Source organism: Cupressus sempervirens, chromosome 5 (genome assembly GCF_028749045.1).
Source record: "Cupressus sempervirens isolate cs-2001-9-10 chromosome 5, ASM2874904v1, whole genome shotgun sequence".
Classification (NCBI taxonomy): Eukaryota; Viridiplantae; Streptophyta; class Pinopsida; order Cupressales; family Cupressaceae; genus Cupressus; species Cupressus sempervirens.
Window position 1 is genome coordinate 1,050,668,512 of NC_143122.1, and position 22,025 is coordinate 1,050,690,536.

Genomic DNA, 22,025 nt, shown 5'->3' on the forward strand with positions numbered 1-22,025 from the left:
GAATGCAAATAGAATAGCTAAAATAAAAAAATGTTAAGGGAATCTACAAAGAAAATCCAAAAAGAATAGTTCAAATTTTGGTAGAATATTATAAAAATATTCTCAACAATGTTGAGAGTTCAAATACCAAATGGAGCCTTATTAATTGGGATACTGTTTGCCGGCCAAAAAAAGGAGGAGGCCTCGGCCTTCGTTCTGCTATCTTGTGCAATCAAGCTCTCGCTGCCAAACTCTATTGGCGCTAGTGCTCCAGTCCCTCTCAGCTTTGGGCCCGTATCCTGTCATACAAGTATTATCTTGGTGTTGGTCCTTCTGATTTCTCCAGGCTTCCTCTTGAGGGAAGAGGTTCTATGGTGTGGAATACCCTCAAGCTTGGTGCTCACCTGGTGAAGCGCAATCTTTTTTGGATCTGCAACAATGGCACTATGGCCCTCTTTTCGAGTGACTCTTGGGATGGATATTCTCCTCTCTTATCCTCTCATCCACACTTGCAGTCTCTTTGTGATCTTTTCCTTTTTGTTGGATGGAATACGGTGGCTCATTATAAGGAGGCCTTTAACCTGGGCATGACTGTGGGTTATAGATGGAAGAATTATTCTGATTGGCCGTCGGGTGGCTCTCTGGGGGATCAGTTGGAGTTATCTCAGATTTTGGCTTCTAGAGAATGCAGCTCTTTGCAGGAACCTGATGTTTTGGCTTGGGGAGGTGCTTCTTCTAGGAAGTATTCTGTCTCTTCTAGGTACGTTGCATTGACAAAGCAACTTTTTGGTGAAGTGGAGGTCTCTTGGTGGAAGAAAGTTTGGAATAGTTTTTCATAGCCTAAGTGTAATTTTTTCCTCTGGGTTCTGGTTTACAATAGGTATCTTACTTGGGACAATCTCTATAAACGAGGCTTCCAGGGGCCCTCCATCACTAATACATTTGGAGTGAAATTGCGACGGCGGGCAAATGTTATGTGTGTTTTTGGCTTTTTTTTTTCAATTATAACTCGACGACGTTGCAATTGCAACACTAACGGGATATAAGAAAAAAAAAAGAGAGCAAAAAACGTTGCTCATTTGAATCGACACAGCTCTGCGCGTGGCAAAATGGCCAAGGTAACATTTAGAGGACTCTTGCCATTGTAGTTTTTATTTTTATTTTTAAGGGCTTTTGTGAATCAGATGGAATAATCTATGACATTACCCATTCCACTCCTCAGACCCAGAGCTAGGCCCTAACGAGCATCGTTTCATCCCTCTCCTCTCCGAGCCGGTAATAGAGAATCACCACCAAAGGAGAGTATCGGTCAGTTGAAATGGATTTATTGATTCCGGTCTAGTGTAGAAAGATTATTTTGCATGCTCAATAGCTAGTTGGAGTGTACTATTCTAAGGCAGCCCTACTTACTTATTATTGTTCGAGATGTGCCTATAGAAATGCAAAAACTTTTGCACAGCCATTCTCCGTTCGTGAAGCATTTGTGTAGTATAGTCTTGTGATAAAACAAATTATTCATATCATGAATTGTGAGGGAACCATCTCGGGCTCCTCACTCATACAAATGCATTGAATAACTCAAGATGTATTTAATATTGTAAAAGAAAAGGGTCAAACCATTGTTATACTGAATACCACTCACATTGTGCATAACAACTGATGACTGGCAGTACTTATCTATACTAGTGTTAATTCTGAATGCTAAAATGCATTTCACCCGTGATGTTTATATACAGTACTTTTTCATTGAATGCATGGGTGAAGGATGGGTGGTGGGTTAGATTAAAATGGTACAAATGAAGCAAAAATGGACTAAGGATATCTTGAGCCATTGAACAAGTGTGTATGGACCCACTTTCGGCTCCTATGCTTCAGATGTAAAGGGTAAGATCTTTGGCTGTCTTCGAAACCCCCACACAAAAATAATAATAATGCAGAAAACCAAAATCAATTATATAAAATGACTGACACAATTTTAGTTTGATCTGCTCAAGCAAATGTGCACCTCTATTAGTAATGAAAATATCATATGATGACAACAAGAATGATAGAACTACCAGCGCTCTCGACATACAAGTTAGGATCTGAAAGACTCCTCGGAAAGCCATGTGCATCCAAGTAACTATCAATCTTGGTGTACCATGCCATTATGAGGAGAACTGTTAAGTATGTGAGTAGCACTGCTAATGGCTTCAACTTCAAGTGTTGGATCAAGAGACTTGTCTTTAATCATGCAACTTACCATGGTTTTGAGAGTCCTAATCCTCATAGCTGCAACATTTGTCTTATGCGGACTAAATGCTAGTGGATTCTGAAGATCGATTCCCTCATGTTTGCAAAAGTCTCTAAGTCTTCTATCCACATATATGTTCTCATTGTCCACTTGTAGAACCTTGATGGCTTTCCTTGATTTGTGTTCAACATGAGTCTTAAAGACTTGAAGCTTATGAACCACTTCATTCTTGTGATGAAGAAAGTAGACCCATGTGAATCTTGAAAAGTCATCAACAAAAGTAATGATGTAGCAACTTTGGCTGACTGAAGTCACTACAAAAGGTCCAGCTAAAATCATGTGAACCAACTGGAGAAAAAGTGCTTTGGAAGACTTCCTTTTATCATACTTCTCTTCGAGATGCATATCCACTGAACATGACGAACACTCTCCCTTAGAAAAGTTGATGTTAGGTAGACCTTTGACCATGTGTTTGAAGCAAAGTTGCTAAAGATAGCATAAGTCAAGATGACCAAACTGCTCATGACATAGGTTAATGTGTGAATTAGAGTGAGTTAACAAGGCTTGAGAAGGAGACTTAGGCACAAAGTGGGAGAAGGAATAAAGCCTCTTGTCATCATTGAATTTTCCCACTGCAACCAGTGAATCATCTCTAAGACTGTGCACCATTATTGAATCTGGAAGGAACTCAACTTTGTGACCATCTCCAAGGTGAGTGATTTGGTAAACTGATAGGAGATTGGAGCTAAGGTTTGGAATGTAGAAAACATCTTTTAATTCCCCATTGTCCATTTCCACATGTCCTTTTCCTTCAACTTCCATTTTAGTATCATCTCCCACGAAGATGTGTGGTACCTTTGACTGCTTCAATGAAGAAAAATCTCCCTTTGAAGAACTCATATGATAGGAGGCACCTAAGTTGAGTATCCATTCCAAAGAAAAACTTGAATTTGCCATAAGTGCTTGCCCTTTACCCTTTGAAGAGGTTGGAGTAGAATCCTTAGAAGTACCTAGCAATTGCATTTTGTTCTTCCTAAGTAGGTTTTCCAACTCATCGATTCACTTAGTCTTGCAATGATGCTCATCATGATTTGGCTTTTTGCAATATGCACAAAAAAGTTTGTCCTTCTTTTCATTACTTCCCTTCTTGTTGGAAGAAGAATTGCCTTGCTGTGAGGAGGGCTGTTGTGTCTCAGATTGTGATTTCTGCTTCCACTGCTTCTTGTTGTTATTGCTAGAACTTTCCCCCTTGACTTGATTGGTGCTCATCACTGGCCATCAAGGCTTTGGTCTTTGATGTTGTGAGAAGTCCTAAGTCTATCAAGTGAGATTGTTCAACAATCAACGTCTCTACAAATGCATCAAATGTGAGCTTTTGGTAAGCAATTCCCATGGTTAACTTGTGAGTGTTAAAACTTGAAACAAAGGAAGCATACTCTGAAAGTAGCCTCTCTAGGATGTGATGAATCAACTTGTCATCCTTCATGGGATTTCCACAATCTTTAAGTAGTGCCCTATACTCATTGGCTTTGTTGATGTAATCCTAAATTGTGTCAAAGTTCTTTGGGTCGAAGAGAAGTAGATCATCCTCACTCTGAAATCCCTTTTCTTCATCCACCTTACCATATAATGATTCAAGTTTGTCCCATACAGGTTTGGATTCAGTACAACTAGCAATGTGAAAGAAGAGATCTCTATGTACACAACTCATGATAATTCCTAAAGCCTACTGGTCTTATTTTTTTCCATTCAATGAGTTCTTTAGCATCAGTAGGTTTGGTAATTGTAAAATCAACATAAAGACTGTAACCTTTTTCCACTAATATACTCCATGCAATATATTTCCATGTAGAATAATTGTGTGAAGTTAGAGATGGACATTTAAATGAACCCATGATGTAGAAAATGAAAAGAGCACAAGAACAAAGTACACCCACCCCCCCTTTCACTCAATCAAAAGACCCCCAAAAAAAGATGCTTTTGGCACTTTATAAGTAGTGCATGTACAATGAGCCACTTGTCAAAATGAACAAAGTGGACTTTTCAATTTTTCTTTTACAACTACCTTTTGAGGCCCAAATTTGTGACTGAGCACTATAGCTCATATGTACAACAATTCTGTAAAGTAATCAAAGCTTTACAATACAAAAAAACCCTAGTTCTAAAAGTGAGATTTTGGTCCACACAACCTAGAATTTGACTATAGATCTGGAAAGTAAATGAAAAATAATGCACTTTCAAAAAAAATAGAACCTGAAAAAGGTGACTAGATGAGCCCGTATGGAGTGTTTGAAGTTGCAAAATATAGGATTAAGTAGGTACAGTTGCCAAAAAATCCAATTTCTAAAAAATCCTTGCACCAAAACTAGAAAAGAATACCATCACTAGAAAATTTAGGAAATTATACCCAATTTCAAAAAAAAATTGCACCTGAATTGGAGTCCGGATGACCAAGTTATGGGCTTTCAAAGCTAGGCTGCCAAATCAAAAAGCAATCTAGAGAGGGGTCTAGCAGGAAAACTGCTATCTTAAAATTGATGGTCAAATGGCCATCACAACAATTATAATAGGCCTAGTTTTGATGGTCATACGACCCTCAATTTTTTTCTCGTGAAATGATGATGTCAGCAAAAAATCAGCCTCCCTGGGTGACGTGGCAACTGACTGGGTTGTTCATACAATACGGTATGAACATGTGTCATATAGATACAGTACGAACTTGTTGATGTGTTAGGAATAGTGCATAATTGTCTATGTGGCTATACGAATAGTGTTGTCTGTGTCGTATGGCTTATGGACATGGCAGATGTGTTAGCTGAGTAAGCGTTGACTAGATTCTGTGCACAGTTGTGGGGCAAATGTGTGTCCACTTGTCAGTGTTCTGTGTGTCATGCAGAGGGTGGCAAAACAATGTGCCAGGAATCACAAATGTTGTTGGACATTAAACGCTATGGGCCATAACTTTACACCATGGCCAAAAATTTTTGACAGCGGCCGGAGATCATTTTCCAATAGACAAAAATTGCGTGCCGGCAAGACTGTTCAGCGGCCAGAGAATTTAAAAACACTGCCAATAGAAGATTTGGTACGTGCCAGACTTTTACAATCTTTTGTCCCACATGCGTGGGAGAGTTGGATGCAAAGTGTATAAAATACTATGCAAGTAATGTTTAAACACAAAGCAAGCCACGATTGAGGAAAAGGTTGTCGCAGTGTGTTTGGCCGTCTGCCATAAAGTTTGAGACTTGGCCATAGTTTGGTGAAGCCTTGCTCAGCCAAAAATTGATGCCAAATTATGGTGAAGCCCCTAGATTTAATATTGAAGATGCCTGCTAAATATTCCTCTATGCAGGGTTGGGATCTAACAACCCAGTACCTACAAAAGTTTCTCTACTACCTGCCCAGAGGATTAATTTATTTTTGAAAATTGAAATCATTACAGAGATTAAATAAAAATACCATATCTGAATTAAAAAATTGCAGATCTAAAGATCATACCCGTGTTGCAAATTGGGGCCTTCGGGTGCCAATTTGCAAAAAAATTTGCCTCACGGTTGACTTTTGGCTAAGGTAGTTGAGTTTATAGTCGATCTTCACCGAATTAGCATTTCGAACGCAATGGCAAGTTTAGATCTGGCTCTAGACGCTCCCAATTTTTGCAATATTCTGGATTCAAACTGAGGTGCTGAAGCAAAAATCTCGAACAACTATGTGATGAGAAAATCTCAAAGCTCTGATACCATGTAAGAATTTGCCTTAGGGCAAAATTCACCTAAGAACTAAGAACTAAGAACTCAAACACAAGCACAATTGTAGACCAGAAAGAGAGAGTATGATCAAAATGACAATATATTCATTCAATATGCATTGTGTGAGTACATCAGGAGTGCTTGTATATAAAAGCCTCTAAGATACATCTAGAATGCATCGAAATCAGCTACATGATAAGTCATACAACCAGGCACATGTCCACTAGATATAGGTTAACTCCATTAAGCACAGAAGTAAGTGCGATGATGAGAGGATAAGCCTACAAGGGTGTGACATGCAAATCAGTGTTGTAGACAACATGTGCTAAAAAGGGAGTGCAAATAACTATGTTGTCAACATGACAACTCAGTGAATGATGCAAACTCTAGTGTTGTGGACACCATGTGCTGAAATACAGTTGTGTCCTTCTATGTTGTCAACATGAAAACTAAAAAAGGTACACAAACTCCTAAGTGTCTCACAAAATAAAATAATAAAATAATGCAAAATAATAGAATAATGCATTAACTTAAATAAACTTAAGTGTAAATAGTAAATACATATTTACACCAATAGGATGATTTTATACATCAATACCATAACTATCAGAAAACAATTTATTGATTGGGGGGAAATGATTTGATGTAACACCCCAACCTTGCTTCCAAAACCCAAGCTTGCTCAGGGCTTCCTTAGGTCATTCACCTGACCCACTAGGGCTTCTACACACCCTATGCTTCCTAGGATCTTGCTCAAGAGATCCTATTCCTTCAGTTGGAGGCACACCAACAAAGTAACATCATTGCTCACTAGCCTTCCCCAGTCCACCATCAACCCTCAAATCCACCTAGACCTCCAAGGGTGCTAACTAGTCATCTATGGTTTCTTTGGACTCCTTCTAACATCCAAGATCCCAAACAACTCTGATTTAATGGGCACATTCAACCCACAAGGCTTCAAACACCAAAATGCTCCAAAAAGGCTACTAGGAATTAGCCCTCCTAAATAGCCAGCAACAAGATTTCTTGGAAAACTTCTTAACAACCCTGCAAACAAATTATATTTATGGATACCCTTTTCAGAGTACCTCAAGATTCTGTAATTTTCCAACCCTCAAACTGTCCGTACAACCAAAGTACAAAATTTCGCTAAAATGAGGGTTTCAAAGGCTTTATCGCTATTGTGATAGAAAACCACCTTAGACACCTTTCCAAGACCTCTCCTTTGGACTGGAGCAAGGTTAGACCTTCTCCTTAATCGTTGTGTGGTCAGATTGAGGCATTTGAACTCTCAATCCCCTCCATAGCTTGTTTTTCCGATTGTGATCCTTAACCAAGTTGCATTTGGCTTGCCTAGGTCATCACTTTAAAAATGCTTTATGTGCTTCCCATGGGCTCTCCTTTGCTGTACATAATTTACAAGGAGTCTAGTTACAAATTCCAAGAGGCCGTACATTTTATACGGTGGGAAAAGGCCCTAAGATTCCATTTTTTATTCGCTGCCCAGTTCAGAACAACAACCTGCTAACTTACAAAATAATTTATTCAACCACACACAACTCTCTATAACAACACAAAAACTAAAAATAGAATTGAAGGACAACTAATACTAACACTTCAAACTTAGAAAAACCTAAGTCTGATTTGTACAAAGCATGAAAAACACTCCAAAGCAAGAAACTGTTGTAACGTAGTAAAAATGTTGATTACAATTCTTAAACTCTCATTTCTCCTTCCTCCAACCTCTTGAAAAGGTTGAGTTCGACCTAATATAGGCTTGGCATGGACGTTTCTAACTACTTTAAGTGGTTAAAGGTCTCCCACAAAGAAGTTGCTCTTTTTGCATAAAAGTTACAAAAGTTGTCAATGACAACTTTGCAAAAAAATGAGCAATTTTTGCAATTTTGCAAATTATCTATCCAAACTTTCTCTACTTGCTACCAAACTTTCCAAAAGGCTTAAGATGGATTCAAAACACCTAATAAGGACCCTAAAACACTTGCTTTCCCTATTTGGCCCTCAAAAACCAAAAATTCTCTATTGAGCCAAATGAGCAATTTTTAGCAATTAGGAGCAATATTACATTGTGGGGCTCTTCTAACCTATCTAACCTCACCTTAGGACCTAGTTGATCCTATTATTAGACTAGTGATGTGGCTAGCATCACTACAAGCCAAAAATAAGAAAATACCTAGGTTTCACGCTTACCCAACCTAGGTGCTCCTGCACCATACTCCCCTCCAACAAAGAACTCAAGGTGGATCAATTTGCAACAAATCTAGAGGTATGCCAACCTTCTTGAACTCTATCTCAGCAACCCATGTAGCCTCTGAAACTGGTTTTTCCTTCCATTTGATGAGGTGTTCCATGTACACCTTGTGCCTTGTAGTCTTCTTTACCCTTGAGTCTAATACCTTTTCTACCTCCAACTTGTTTGTAGGTGTTGCAACAGGTTCAAGATCTTCATGAACATTTGGACTGATCTGAGATGAGTCACCTTTGTATGGCACCAAGTCTTGCACATTAAAAATAGGGGATATGCCCAAATCGGAAGGTAAATCTACCTTATAGGCATTTGCTCCATATTTAGCCAATATTTTGCAAGGCCCTACCCTCTTCATCTGTAGCTTAGTAGGAATACCTTTTTGAAGCCTTGCTTTGTTCAAATGGACCATCACATAGTCCCCAACAGCAAACTAAACATCCTTCTTCTTTTCATCCACCTTGGCTTTGAGTTTTAGAGTGTTGTCTTGAATAGTCTTCTTGACTTGCTCCTGAATCTCCTTCATGGTTTGTACAAAGTCTTCAACTTGACCACTAATCTGATCCATGTTTCCAAGACACCTTAATTCGCACACACCTCTTGGATGCATGCCATAAACAATTTCAAAAGGACTCTTTCCGGTAGTCCTATTCTTGCTATCATTGTAGGCATATTCTGCTTGTGAGATGATAACATCCCAAGTCTGACCATACTCCTTAGTTAGGCACCTAAGAAGGTTACCTAAAGTCCTATTAACCACCTCAGTTTGACCATCGGTTTGAGGATGGTAAGCTGACCAAAAGACATGTTAGTGCCAAGCTTATTCCATAAAGTCTTCCAAAAGTGACTCGTGAATTTCACATCTCGATCTGACACAATGCTTAATGGAAGTCCATGAATCCTTACAACCTCTTTGAAAAACAAATGAGCTATATGACTTGCATCATTAGTTGTCTAACATGGAATGAAATGCCCCATTTTACTGAATCTATCAACAACAACATATATGCTATCATATCCTTGCTTAGTTTTAGGCAAACCTACAACAAAATCCATACTTAACAATGCCATGGCCGGTTGGGAATTGGTAGAGGCTGATAAAGACCTGCATTGCTCATTCCTCCTTTTGCCTTCATACACACCATGCATTGCTCCACATACTTGGTTACATCTTTGACCAATTTAGGCCAATAATAGAACCTTTGCACTAGTTCTATTGTCTTGCTAATACCAAAATGCCCACTCAAGCCGCCATTATGCTTCTCTTGTATTAGGTGCTCTCTCATCGAACCTCTTGGAATACACAACTGATTAACCTTGAAAAGTAATCCATTTTGCAATGTGAATTCTGAAAATTTGCTATGGAAGTGATTCTCAAAATCAGTACATACCTTGTATGCATAAGCAAAGTCGCTGTCTTCTTTATAGAGGTCCTTAAAACACTCTATTCCAATGCTTTGGAGCTGAATCTCTTGAACAGTCAAGACTCTTCTACTTAAGGCATCGACAACCTTATTTAATTGCCCCTTTTTATGCCTTATGGTTAAGGTGAAAGCTTGCAAATACTCCATCCATTTCAAGTGCTTGTTACTTGGCTTCTCTTGTGTATTATCATAACTAAGGGCTTGGTTATCAGTAAAAACAACAAACTCTTTAGGCAGCAAATGGTGTCTCCACTTCCTAAGACACTGGACTAAGGCATACAATTCTAGATCATAGGATGAGTATTTCTTCTTAGCTTCATTTAGCTTCTCACTATAGAAGGCAACTGGTCTACCTTCTTGACTCAACACCCCACCCACTGCTAGGCCACTTGCATCGCACTCTAAGGCGAACAACTTTTCAAAGCTAGGCAATTGTAGGATGGGTTGAGTGGCTAGTTGCTTCTTCAACATATCAAAGGACTTTTCAACTTCTAAGGTCCACCTAAACTTAGACTTAACTCCCCTCTTTATGGTATCAAGTAAGGGTGCACAAATACCACTGAAATTTCTAATGAATTTCCTATAAAATTGGGACAATCCATGGAAGCTTCTTACCTTAGTGGTAGTGGTAGGTGTAGGCCAACTTAGGATAGCAGCAACTTTCTCCTTATCCATCTTCAAGGTTCCTTTAGACACCACAAAGCCTAGATACACCAACTCTTGCTTGAAGAAGTCACACTTCTCAAGGTTGATAGCTAGCTTCTCATGAAGCCTCTTCAAAACCGCTTCTACATGCTTGACATGTTCCTCTTTGGTCTTGCTATAGATGAGGATATCATCCAAGTACACCACCACAAATCCTCCTGTGAAGTCTTTGAGCACTTCATTCATGAGCCTCATGAATGTGCTAGGGGCATTGGAAAGACCAAATGGCATCACAAGCCATTCATAAAGACCATCAGTAGTCTTAAATGCTGTCTTAAATGAATGTTATTGCAGTTTCTACAGAAGGTGCAATGTTTTTGAAAGTTGTGGATTGTGAAAGAGAGGTAAAGGACAATCCTTTCATTGCAAACATTCTCATCCAAGCCATTGAGCAAGTTGGCCCTTAGAATATTGTTCAAGTAGTAACTGACAATGCCAAGAATTGTAGGGCTGCCACCTGATTGGTTGAAGAGCGGTAGGAAGATATTTTTTGGACACTTTGTGTAGTGCACTCACTCAACCTAATGCAGCAAAATATTGGCATTAAGGTTAAGTGGATAAAAAAATGGTATGAAGAAGCATAGGATATCCAAATGTTTGTCATGAACCACCATATGACACAAGCCATATATAGACAATTCTTAAAATTGGAGCTCTTGTAGGTAAGTTCAATTGTTGAGACCCACTTTGCCTCCAACACTATTGTTTTGAGACGCCTTGTCAAGATTAAAGAGGCATTGTCTAGAATGGTAACCAATGCTAATTGGAGCATATGGAGGCAATCTAATAGTGGCAAGGAAGCTGCTATTAAGACATTGATCCTAGATAACTCTTGGTGGGATCATCTTAAATACCTTCTGAAGTTTACCAAGACTATATTGAGCATGATCTATTACATTGACATGGATAGGCCTTCCTTGCGGTGAGGTATATGATGGCATTAACTCCATGATAGAGGATACTAGAAATATTATAAATGAGAGAGCAAGATCATAACGAAAAGTTCTTCAAGGAGCTACGAGTAATCATGGTAGAGAGATGGAACAAAATGACTAACCCTTTGCATCTACTTGCCTTTGCATTGAGCCTCGAGTTCTATGCGAATCGGTCCTTAAGGGGGGTACGACAAGAGTTGCCCCACTTAAGAGATTCTGAAGTTGCTAAAAGGTACAAGGGAGCCATTCGAAGACTCTTTCCCAAGCACCTATGACATGCAGTGAGGTCTGAATTTAAGAGTTTCGAGAGCACTGAGGATTGTGGTCTTCAAGCTCTTAAAGCCAAGAACAATGTTGATGCTCATAAATGGGGGTGCTTCCATGGACAAATATACCAGCACTTGCAACCTATTGCCATCAAAATTTTATCACAAGTTCTTTAATCTTAAAATTATAATTTCTAATTTCTTGTTGATAAATATTCAAAACTCTCCATGCTATAATTTCAAATTTGTAAATCTTGATAGGTTGTTAGTTCATCATCATCCGAGAGGAATTGGAACACATACTCCTCCATCCACTCAATAAAACGCAACCAACTAAAATCCAAGAAGTCAGATAACTTGGTCTTTGTGCATTCAAACTTGAAGCTCACAACTCACAAAGAGAATACCTACAAAAAAGGGGAGGCAAAACATTGGGATGTTAAACCCTAGACTGCAGAGTTGTTAATCCACTTTGATGCACTTGCAATTGATGATGGTGCTCATGAGATACTTAATGATGTTGAAGCTGATCATGAACCTGCAGAAGTGATATTTAAGCTGATCCTGAGGCTGCAGATGAGAATACTGATGCTAGTGACACAATTGTGCTTCTAACCAGCAACTACCTAATGATGATGATTTCCTTGATGAGTTTTGATAATATTTGATCGCATGACTGATTAATAATGTTGGCATTGGTATTCTGACATTTTGTCATGCCATTCCAATTAAATCATTAATATATGTGGCGGTGTATTTTGCTAAGTTGCTTTAATATTAGCATAGTGGTGTATGAACTTATTTGCTGCAGCATATATATATAAAAGAAAAAAAAATCTTGGACAAACGAACCCAAAAAAAATTAAGTGAATTTCGAAGCCAAATATCACACCCGCATCGGAACCGGAATCCGAACCAGCAGCTTAGTATTATTTCACTTAACACATAAAGTTACATCACTGGGCATCTAAATGTTACTTCTAGACTCCATCTTTGTCTCACTAACTTTGCAAAGAGGAATTTCTGTTTGTTGGTTGCATTCTTGACATAGTGATGGTGATGACAGCTGCTCATTGTTGCAGAGTTAGTTTGGGGCTATTTAGTTGAGTGGCAACTTTGACAATGGTGTAGAAGCTCAACAAAGAGAAATAACCTCGAATCCATTTCTTTCCTACATATTTTGATAACTTTGCTCTGTGAATAATGGTGGTCAATTCATATAATTAGCTTGTCACCTTGATTTTATGTTATTTTTAAAAAATTTAATACATTCATTTTGAAAATGTTTTGATTGTCTTTCTAATATTAACATTTAATATTTTTAAATACTTGATTTAGATTTATATCATTTTTCACCAAATTTTGGGACAGGGGAATGAGGGGACAAGATGGGGGGGCAAAAGGCCTAAATTTGGGGATGGCAGGATGATTGATGGGGCTTGGAGCAGAGCTAATATAGATATAGTACTTCAAAAACTAGTTATGAAGAATGTATAAGAATCGCATTTCAAATGAAACTGTGGTAAATTAGTAAAATAACAAAATTGCAAATACTAAATAGTAAATAGTAAAATACTAAGATATGAATTGTATGTGTCAAATATGACCATTGATCGTGACTGATATTTTATGAACAGTGATAGAGTCATTTACCACTGTTTATATGAAACCCTTATACACTGAGATTAACCATATATGAAAATCGAATTGGATAATCCGATAATCAACTCTTGTGCAAGTTTTTTTTCTATTCTTGCATTCTCTCATCCTGATGATGGATCATGGAGTGCGATCCGAAACGTTGATGGTATAAAAACTTAATGGATCATGGAGTGTGATCCGAAACGTTGATGCTAAAAATACTTACACAATAAAATCCAGATATAAATTCACACATTTCAAATGAACTGTGGAAATCTGATAATGTTAACCAACTGTTGGATAAATATGACAGTAGCAATAAAAATGGAAACACCAACATAGAAACCCCAGTTCTGATTTTTATTTTATTTAGGGTAGCTAGTGTAATCACTAATCAGCAATAATGTATGCAACAGCAGCTGCAAACCTTCATAAAGCTAAAAGTGCTTTTCAGAAATGTGAAATTTCAAGTCTGGGGGCATGCCAAGGGATGTAACAGTTTGACTAAACTTCTTTATCGATAACTTAACAGTAGAGTGAATCTCATTTAAAGCAAAATGCTAACTAATAATTTTACAGACTGTCATATAAGCTTGAAAGGGCAGAAGTAGAAATCTTGATATTATTCACATCCCATTACACTGCAAATGTTTTCAGTTTTCACTGGCTTTCCGTCCTTTTAGATTAAGCTAAACACCAAAGATTCACTAGTATGGTTTTTAAAGTTCCCAAACAACGGGTGCAAAAAGTACAGTTTTTTTCATTTGGGGTTTAGATTAAGAGAAACCACTATCAATATCTCACAAAAAGTTTCCAGGTTTCACAGCCATCAAGAGCTTTTAGGATCCATTTCACAACCAAAGAAATATCCTTAATATACAAAATTTGTAGGGTATATTCTCCCCTGAATTCTAGGTTTGCAACTTCACTCTCAACTGACCGCAAGCCTCCTACCTAGGTTACCATCTGATCGAAGGAAAGCTCTAACCATTTTTTTTTAAATTACTTCACAGCCATCAAGAGCTTTTAGGATCCATTTCACAACCAAAGAAATATCCTTAATATACAAAATTTGTAGGGTATATTCTCCCCTGAATTCTAGGTTTGCAACTTCACTCTCAACTGACCGCAAGCCTCCTACCTAGGTTACCATCTGATCGAAGGAAAGCTCTAACCATTTTTTTTTAAATTACTTCATATGTGAAGAACAATACCAACCTTAAGGCAAACTTGAAATTTCCAGCAATAGACATGAAATTATTATGCCACTTATTCATTTGTTTAACCATCTTCTTCATCACCAGTGACCACATGTCCCTTTAGTGAGAACATAAGCAATTTGGATTTAAAGGTACACCACTTGTTTGGACTACCTCAGTTTACACAGGAAACAACACCATGTCACTAGCAAAATGGTGTTCTAACAGGACTTTATTATTTGGTAAAGACAAACCTCTATGGGGTGGCCCTAAACAATTATGCCTTAGTGAAGAATTTCAGCTTCAATAGCAAAGGAAGGGTCAAAGAACTACCCTATCTAATAAATCTTTGAAGCTCAAAAGGTGAGGACAACATGTAATATTCCTTAGGGTAAAATAAAGAACCCCCAAGGACAGTGAATAGAAACTGGTTAGGGTTCCACTCAGGTACGTATGGGGTTTTCTTCTTTAAACCAGCAACTAGAAGTATGCAGATCTGCCAGTTATATGCCAGCAACGATTGTAAATGCAGTGGTAGCACCTTCTTATGTGTTACATGTTGTGAAATCCAACCTGATTTTTGCCATTGTTAATTTGCCAATCACTGGCCTGCATCAGATGTCCTGTAAGTGCCAGGTTTTTTTAATCAGAACAGCAACCTCTGCAAGGGACTGCCAAGACGAGTATAGAGGTTTTGTTCTTAGCAGACATGATTTTTGTCCAATTGTCTATGTGCCTGGACATGGATCAACCCAGGAAAAAATAGCAATAACTCAATTGTTTCAGATAAAAGGGATCTTGTAAATTTACCATTTACAAGTTGGGACCAAAGTGCTAATCTTGCGCCAACATTTTAAAAAACACATTGATTATATATATCATACAATATATTTAAATATATATATTAGTAATGTTTAAATACACCTTTTTAATCAAAACCTATGTTATCCAGTTCACTGGAAATGCCTCCAGACCAGCAGAAGTTCAAACTGGTACCTGGTCCCTGAACAGTTTGACTTCTGGTCCGGGCAGAGTTTGATTTCAGCCACCCAGTTTGAACCAACGCATTTGCCATTCATACCCGGGTGGAACAGTCACTAAGCAGTCAAGCTGATGTCGAGCTTACTCATTTTTTCAGCTCAGGAGCAGGAGGATTTATGCAAATGTAACATTTAACTTATCTTATACTTTCAAGTTATATTTGTATAAATACTATCAGGGTATTTGAGATAGGTTTCAGATTCATAGGAGTTCAAATGCAGATTCTAGATTTTTGGGGTTTCCAAAAAATTCCTGCCATAGCCAAATTTTAAGAATCAGCATGCCTTCGATAGTGTTATCTCCCACAGCTTGTCCTAGCTTTTGACGTCAAATTAAAGCTGGAACAAGGATTTTCTCATGATTCTAACTCTTCCTCACAAAACACTTGGTTTCAATTCTATATTTCTAACAAACTTGGCTCAACCACTTGGTCACACCCAGGACAGACATTCCTTTCGAGCAAGCCAAAATTGCTCAAACTCACTCTCAGACTCAAATATTTAAAATTGCTACGACCTAAGACTACCTCAAACATGTTGCCAAGAGAAAAATCTTTAAAAGGGAACTGAAGATTAAGAGATGATGAAGAAGAAGAATACCAATAAACTTTTAGTCCATTAGTTGAACTTCAAAGAATGATACTTGAACTTGACGTTATGATTAATTTGAATGGTTTGAATCTTTGATATTCAACTTTAAGTATATGATACTATGGTGGTATGATTATGATCCATGATGCTGTTTTTGTTGTTTACATGTTTTTGTACTAACTAAACCAAACCCCTTCCCAAAATTTCTCCATACCAGAAAACCGATCCTTTGTGCCCAAACTTGGAACCAAACTCGAACTAGTAACTCAGATCAAAACTAATGTTGGGCTACCATTCAGTTCTATCGTAGATTTTTTTGAAATTCAAATCAATTGACGCTATACAAACGGTTTGATGGTGTATTCCTGAGACATTGAAATATGGTGGATGGAGATGTAACATTTTGCCGAGCAAAAAGAGACATATACATCATCCTAACTGACAAGGATGGGTAGAGATCTCTGTGTAATATTATTTCTTGCATCATACCACACAACCAAAAATAAGAGAAAAAGTCTAGCTAATGAATAATACAAACATGCTAAATTTAGCACCAGACCTAACCTGGTACTGGTGTCCGTAAATGGATATTGATAGCAATTGCAGCAATGGGCTCAATATACACAGAAAGAAGATTGAGCAAACCAATAAATTAAATTATTTTCAATCATCAAATTTATATTATTGAAAACACAAAGCATCATTAAAGATCCAAATATACCAACCATTTCACCACAGGACTACGGCTATTAAACAGAGTTATAAAAGAAGCTACTTTTACCTTTTCATAAAAGAACTCGGAAGCTTACTTAAGATCTAGTAGCAGCAGGCCAAAATATCATTTTAATAAACAAAATTCAAAAACTCACTTATACAGCTTCAGAAGATAGAGAGCCTCAACTGTTCCAAAGTAACAACTGATAAATATTATTTAAAGCCCAGATGCAGGATTTTAATTCCTCTTCCTTTTCCTTCCATTTTTTTCACGGTCACTCTCATCCTCTGAGTCAGACGTCCTCACCCTTTTCTTTCTTCTCGTTTTTTCATATTTACTCTCATGCCTTGAATCACTTTTCTTTCTTGGTGGCTCCTTACTTCTCTCACTATCAGTCGCACTCTCAGAATCTGAGTCTGATGTATCAGAATCTGACAAGCCTGATGAGCTAGAAGAATCATCATTAGATGTAGATACATCTAACTCCGCTATAGACTTTTGCTGCTGCATTATCAGCTTCGGCATATTCTTCAGATACTCACGTAAACTCTCAGTGATACCACCAAGACCAATTGAAGTAAAGAAATTAATAGCAAACCGAGAATTTTTAGGATTGTCCTTTGGAAAAATTGAATCAAAGGACTCTTGCATTGTTGGATCATTCAGCCTTTCATTCAGCAGCAAAATACCAAGCTGCTCTGCCAGTTCCTGGAAGAGAATCTTTATAAAAATTCGAGAAGACGAAGTGGTATCTTCCTCGGTCAGACGTATATAAGCCAGACAATGCCAAGGTAAGGCATCTGTGCCAAGTAAATGGGCAAAAAACTTTGCAACATTTCTTAATTTGTTTGTCTCTAACCTATGTATCATAGAATACTGTTGCACAAAACACTTATCAAAAAATTCCTGATAAATTTTATTGATCATACAGAATCTTTGCCCAAGAAGACCATAATAACGGAGGTATGTTCTTTCTTGACTGCAGCATTCTAAGAGCATGATGCATAGCTCCATCTCTTGACCAGGTTCAAGCTTGATCTTTAATAGCTTATGACCGGCTTCCTCAAAATCAACACTGGACATGATTGTCAAGTAAATTGTGCGCCTTAAATTGACCAAGTTTGTCTCTGTCTCATCCTGTATTCTTAGTGCTTCCTCAACTTCCTCTTCATCATCATCATCATCATCTGAATCATCACCTGAATCATTTTCCTCTTCTGCTTCATCTGAAGAAGCATCTCCAAGAATATCTTTCTTCAGTTTTTCATAGGTTGCCTCATGCTCTATGAAATCAGGATCTGGTTTAAAAACATCCAGACCAGCTTCTTGATCAAGTTCATCTTCTAGGAAAACTTCATGTGTCAACTGATCCTCTTGCTCTACAAGATCCAATTCTGGACGCACAGCTGGATGACCCTCAAACCTTGTTTTGCGAATTGCAAAAGGACCTTCAATTAAAAACTGCACTCGTTTGTCAATTTCCCCCTCATGGAGAATACCTCTAAATCTTTCAAAAATCCCATAGAGACCCTTGGGTGAAAGGTCTTGCAACAAAGATCCACATTCTTTAACAAACCCAACAGCAACCTCTACACTATCATCTGTAGGATTCTCAAGTAAAAGAGTAAGCAGTTCCAAGGCAATGATCTCATGTGCAACTTGTTGATTCACTAAATGAGCTATGAATTTTGCTGCTGCTATCAACAGGTGCTTGTCATTGCGCTTGTATGCCCTTTTGAGCTGTAATATAGTCCTTCGCAAGAGCAGATTACCAACTTCAGGAAACTTGGTGTTAACTACAGCAACCAAGGCAGCAAAAACATCTGTGAATCCAGGGGATGCCATTTGGGATTTCATACAGGACCTACAAAATAGACCCCTTCCACGGATCAGATTCTCTGCAAACAATTCTGGAATGATGTTCTTGATGTTGGATGCATTTACCTTATTTACCAACCCATTGATACTCTTTCGAAGGGCATCCCATGTCATCCGCTGGTATTCCACACTACTCTTATCTTCGACATCGCGCATCATTTGCGCCAGCTTGAATGGGGGAATGTAAACCCCCCCACTTCTTCCAGTACCTTTGTCCGTTCCTCTTACAGGACCCTCGCCATTCCCATTATGAGATGGAGCGGGCACACCAGAAATTTTCATTTCCACTGCCTGTCTGTCCCGCTTGTTTGTATTGCCTGTCTCCTTATGAGACCTAGTTTTCTCATAACCATCTTTTTCTTCAGGCTTCTCATTTATGTGACTCCTCGTTTCTCTATATCTGTCAGGATCTTCGCGTCTTCTCTTGTTTATGTCCCTGTCCTTGTCCATCTCCCTGTCTCTATCCCTGTCTTTGCCCCTCTCTTTCTCTTTGTCCCTGTTCCTGTATCCACCTAGGTCATGCCTATTAGTGTGGCCATCAACACCTTTATCCCTCGATTTAGTTCTGCCTTCATTGTCATCAGATAGTTGCCATTTACTGTCAGAATGTTTTTCATCCCTACTTCTGTGCAAGAGCTGCCGGTTGATCTTTTCTTTGCTGGAATCGACAACCTTTTCTTTTTCCCGGGATTTTCTTTCATCTGATCGGTGCCTTCTGCTTCGATGCCTTTCATTCCTGCGTTCCTCGGGAGAAACCCTAATTCTAGAATTATCTTCCACGATCTTCTGCTTATTTCTCCTGCCTGTTCCAAACTTCTCATCCTCGCTATCCTTTCCCTTTCTGTCTTCTTCCGAGGAAATTTCACCCTCTGAGAACTGCTTCCCTCTTTCACCGTGTCTGCTCATGTTTGATGTCTCGGTTTGAATGGCCAATTCAGATTCACGCCTACAACAAAATTTAAAATACTTAATCCCGAAATTTTCAAGCGTTTACTATAGCAGATTCAGTTTTTTTTCAGATTTCACACAAACCAGGGAAGATGCTGTGAACTTACCTGGCAAGGAGAGCCTCAATCAAACAAACAAATCAAGAAAACTGGCTTTCGAACCCTTGCAGCTCAACTTGAAACTATCGAAAAAACTCGTCTCGAAGATATACAACTGATCACACGTCAAAGTACTTTTAATACGCAATACGTTTTTTCGTCCAACTTTAAAATTTCAGAATTGTTACAAATAAAATAAAATTAGTTTATATATACTTCTATATATATTACGACGAGAGTAATTGTTCTTGAGGCACTTATTTTCATTTTCATCTTATTCGATATTTATCATCGTCATATTTTCATCAAAAGATACGGTCACATTCATTTAATCAATTTGGCCAACCATCTACTAATTTTTTCTATAAGATTAAATAACCCATAATTTAATTCTATTATTCTCACTAATTATTCTTCCTATTATCATCCTCAATTAATTAATTTTATTAATTAATTGATTCATTATCTGCAAAGCATGAAAATTTACAATTTCCTAAGTTCCATTTTCCATCATTAATTCCATTTTCTACTAATTCTTATTTTGTGGAATAAAAAGATTTTTAATTCAAATATTCCATAAAATATTTCATCATCATGACACTTGGATGTGACACCTCGTGGATTCTCCTTTGACACTTGGCTGAGATTTGTCATAATCAAATATTCTTATCTCTTACACATGTCCCTATTTGGCTTATTCGTCATAGATTCTTGGCTTTAAGTGGGTTGAGGAATCTTATGACGCGTTATAGATTCTCTTCCAAATTTGACTCTTATGTGTCATAGAATCTTACTTTTGGCATATTTTGTCATATGCGTCATAGGAATTATTATTACCTCTTACGCATGTCTCTATTTGGCTTCTTTGTCATAGATTCTTGGCTTTAAGTGGGTTGAGGTGTTTTATGACGCGTCATAGATTCTCTTCCATATTTAGCCAAGTTTGACTTGCATGCGTCATAGAATCTCATAATTGGCATATTCTGTCATATGCGTCATAGGAATCTCTTGCAACATTGCATATCTGTGGGTGACAAATCCAATGCCCTCACTTTGAGTGTTGATTATAAAATGAACACTCTTTCTCTCATTTTGGGTCTCTTGAAGGGAGAATGCTTAAGTCCTTGGTCTCTTGAATCCTGAATGCTTATGTTTCGAAAATCCAAATCTTTGAATCTTTGAGTCTCTACTTCTTTGCATGTTGCATTCTCTCTCTCACATAAAATCGGACTTCAAGTATTCTCATAGCATGATCCACATCATAGGCTTTGGCTTCAACCTTGTGTGCACTATAGGCGAATTGGAGCTACAATCATTTGGAGAAGAAAGAAGAACATGGGAGCTACAAACAAAAAAGGGGGTTTCTATTGCTTTCTTAATTAGTTTGGCTTTCATGGTAGACTACTGGGTGCTAACGTATGTTGATTGGGTTTGTGATTTGCTCATAGTATGTTATGCATTTTAACCCATTTTTCTGGTCCTACACATACAAGCCTCTTTGTTCTTTTGGGCCGAGTGAATCATCTCTTGAATGATTAGAATTCCATCCATAATAGATTTTCCTAAAACAAAACCCGTTTGTTCTTCAAAGATAATCTTTAGAAGAATTAAAAATTAATTAAAATTGAAATCTAAATCAAAGTAGAATATTATAACTAATTTTGAATTTCAATTTACATCTACATCCAAATCTAAATGAAAATGTAAATAAAAAATAGAAATCTCACCTGCAAAAATAGTACTCCAAAACTTCAATTTACTCCTATTCAAAAACTCCAATCTAATCTTCTAATAACCTCCACCTCTTCCTTCCTGCAAAAACATAAAATGAAAATGAAATGAGGAGCTTTGGTTTTATAACTTCTGAGAGGCTCCTCATATCCCCCAACAGACGTCTCTTCACATTCCACGAATTTGTTTCAAATTCCTCCACTCCTCGCAAAAAAAAACATGAATGTGCATGCAAAATTATATTTAACAAAAAAAAAAAAATCATATTGAAATTATTTTGCCCCTATTTTTTTGGGCCCTATTTTTTCGGGTCCTACTTTTTTGGGCCCTACTTTTTCGGACCTATTATTTTGGCCTCATTTGGCTTCCTATTATTTCGGCCAGCTATTATTTCAAGAATTCTTTTTTAATATTTAATTGGGAAGTTTGTAATTGGTTCCAATTCTTTTTTATTGACAAAGAATCTTGGCATATTCCTGTGCTGGGCATTTGTGTTGCCATTGTATAAAATGTCTCTCGGCGTAAACATCGTTAATACATTTTTCGTCTAACTTTAAATAAATAATAAATAATAAAACAAGTGTCATAGAGTGGCTTAATATCTTTAGTTTTTATAAATCTAATTTTAAT

The 22,025-nt window shown here is 37.6% G+C and overlaps 1 pseudogene across 6 annotated transcripts in view; it reads right to left on the bottom strand.

The window, feature by feature from the left end:
* LOC149559550 (uncharacterized) overlaps positions 1–19,802 on the bottom strand; it is a 33,170-nt pseudogene extending 13,368 nt beyond the window's left edge. For 3 of the 6 annotated variants that reach the window (XR_016365194.1, XR_016365193.1, XR_016365191.1), the window contains exons 1-2: positions 19,674–19,802; positions 16,895–19,564 (exon numbers count right to left, since the gene is read on the bottom strand). The product of XR_016365194.1 is annotated as an uncharacterized LOC149559550, transcript variant X5 (transcript). Of the gene's footprint in view, positions 1–16,784; positions 19,565–19,673 lie in introns of those variants that run through there. The other 3 variants (XR_016365196.1, XR_016365192.1, XR_016365190.1) reach the window with 2 other exon arrangements.
* Positions 19,803–22,025: the final 2,223 nt, after the last annotated feature.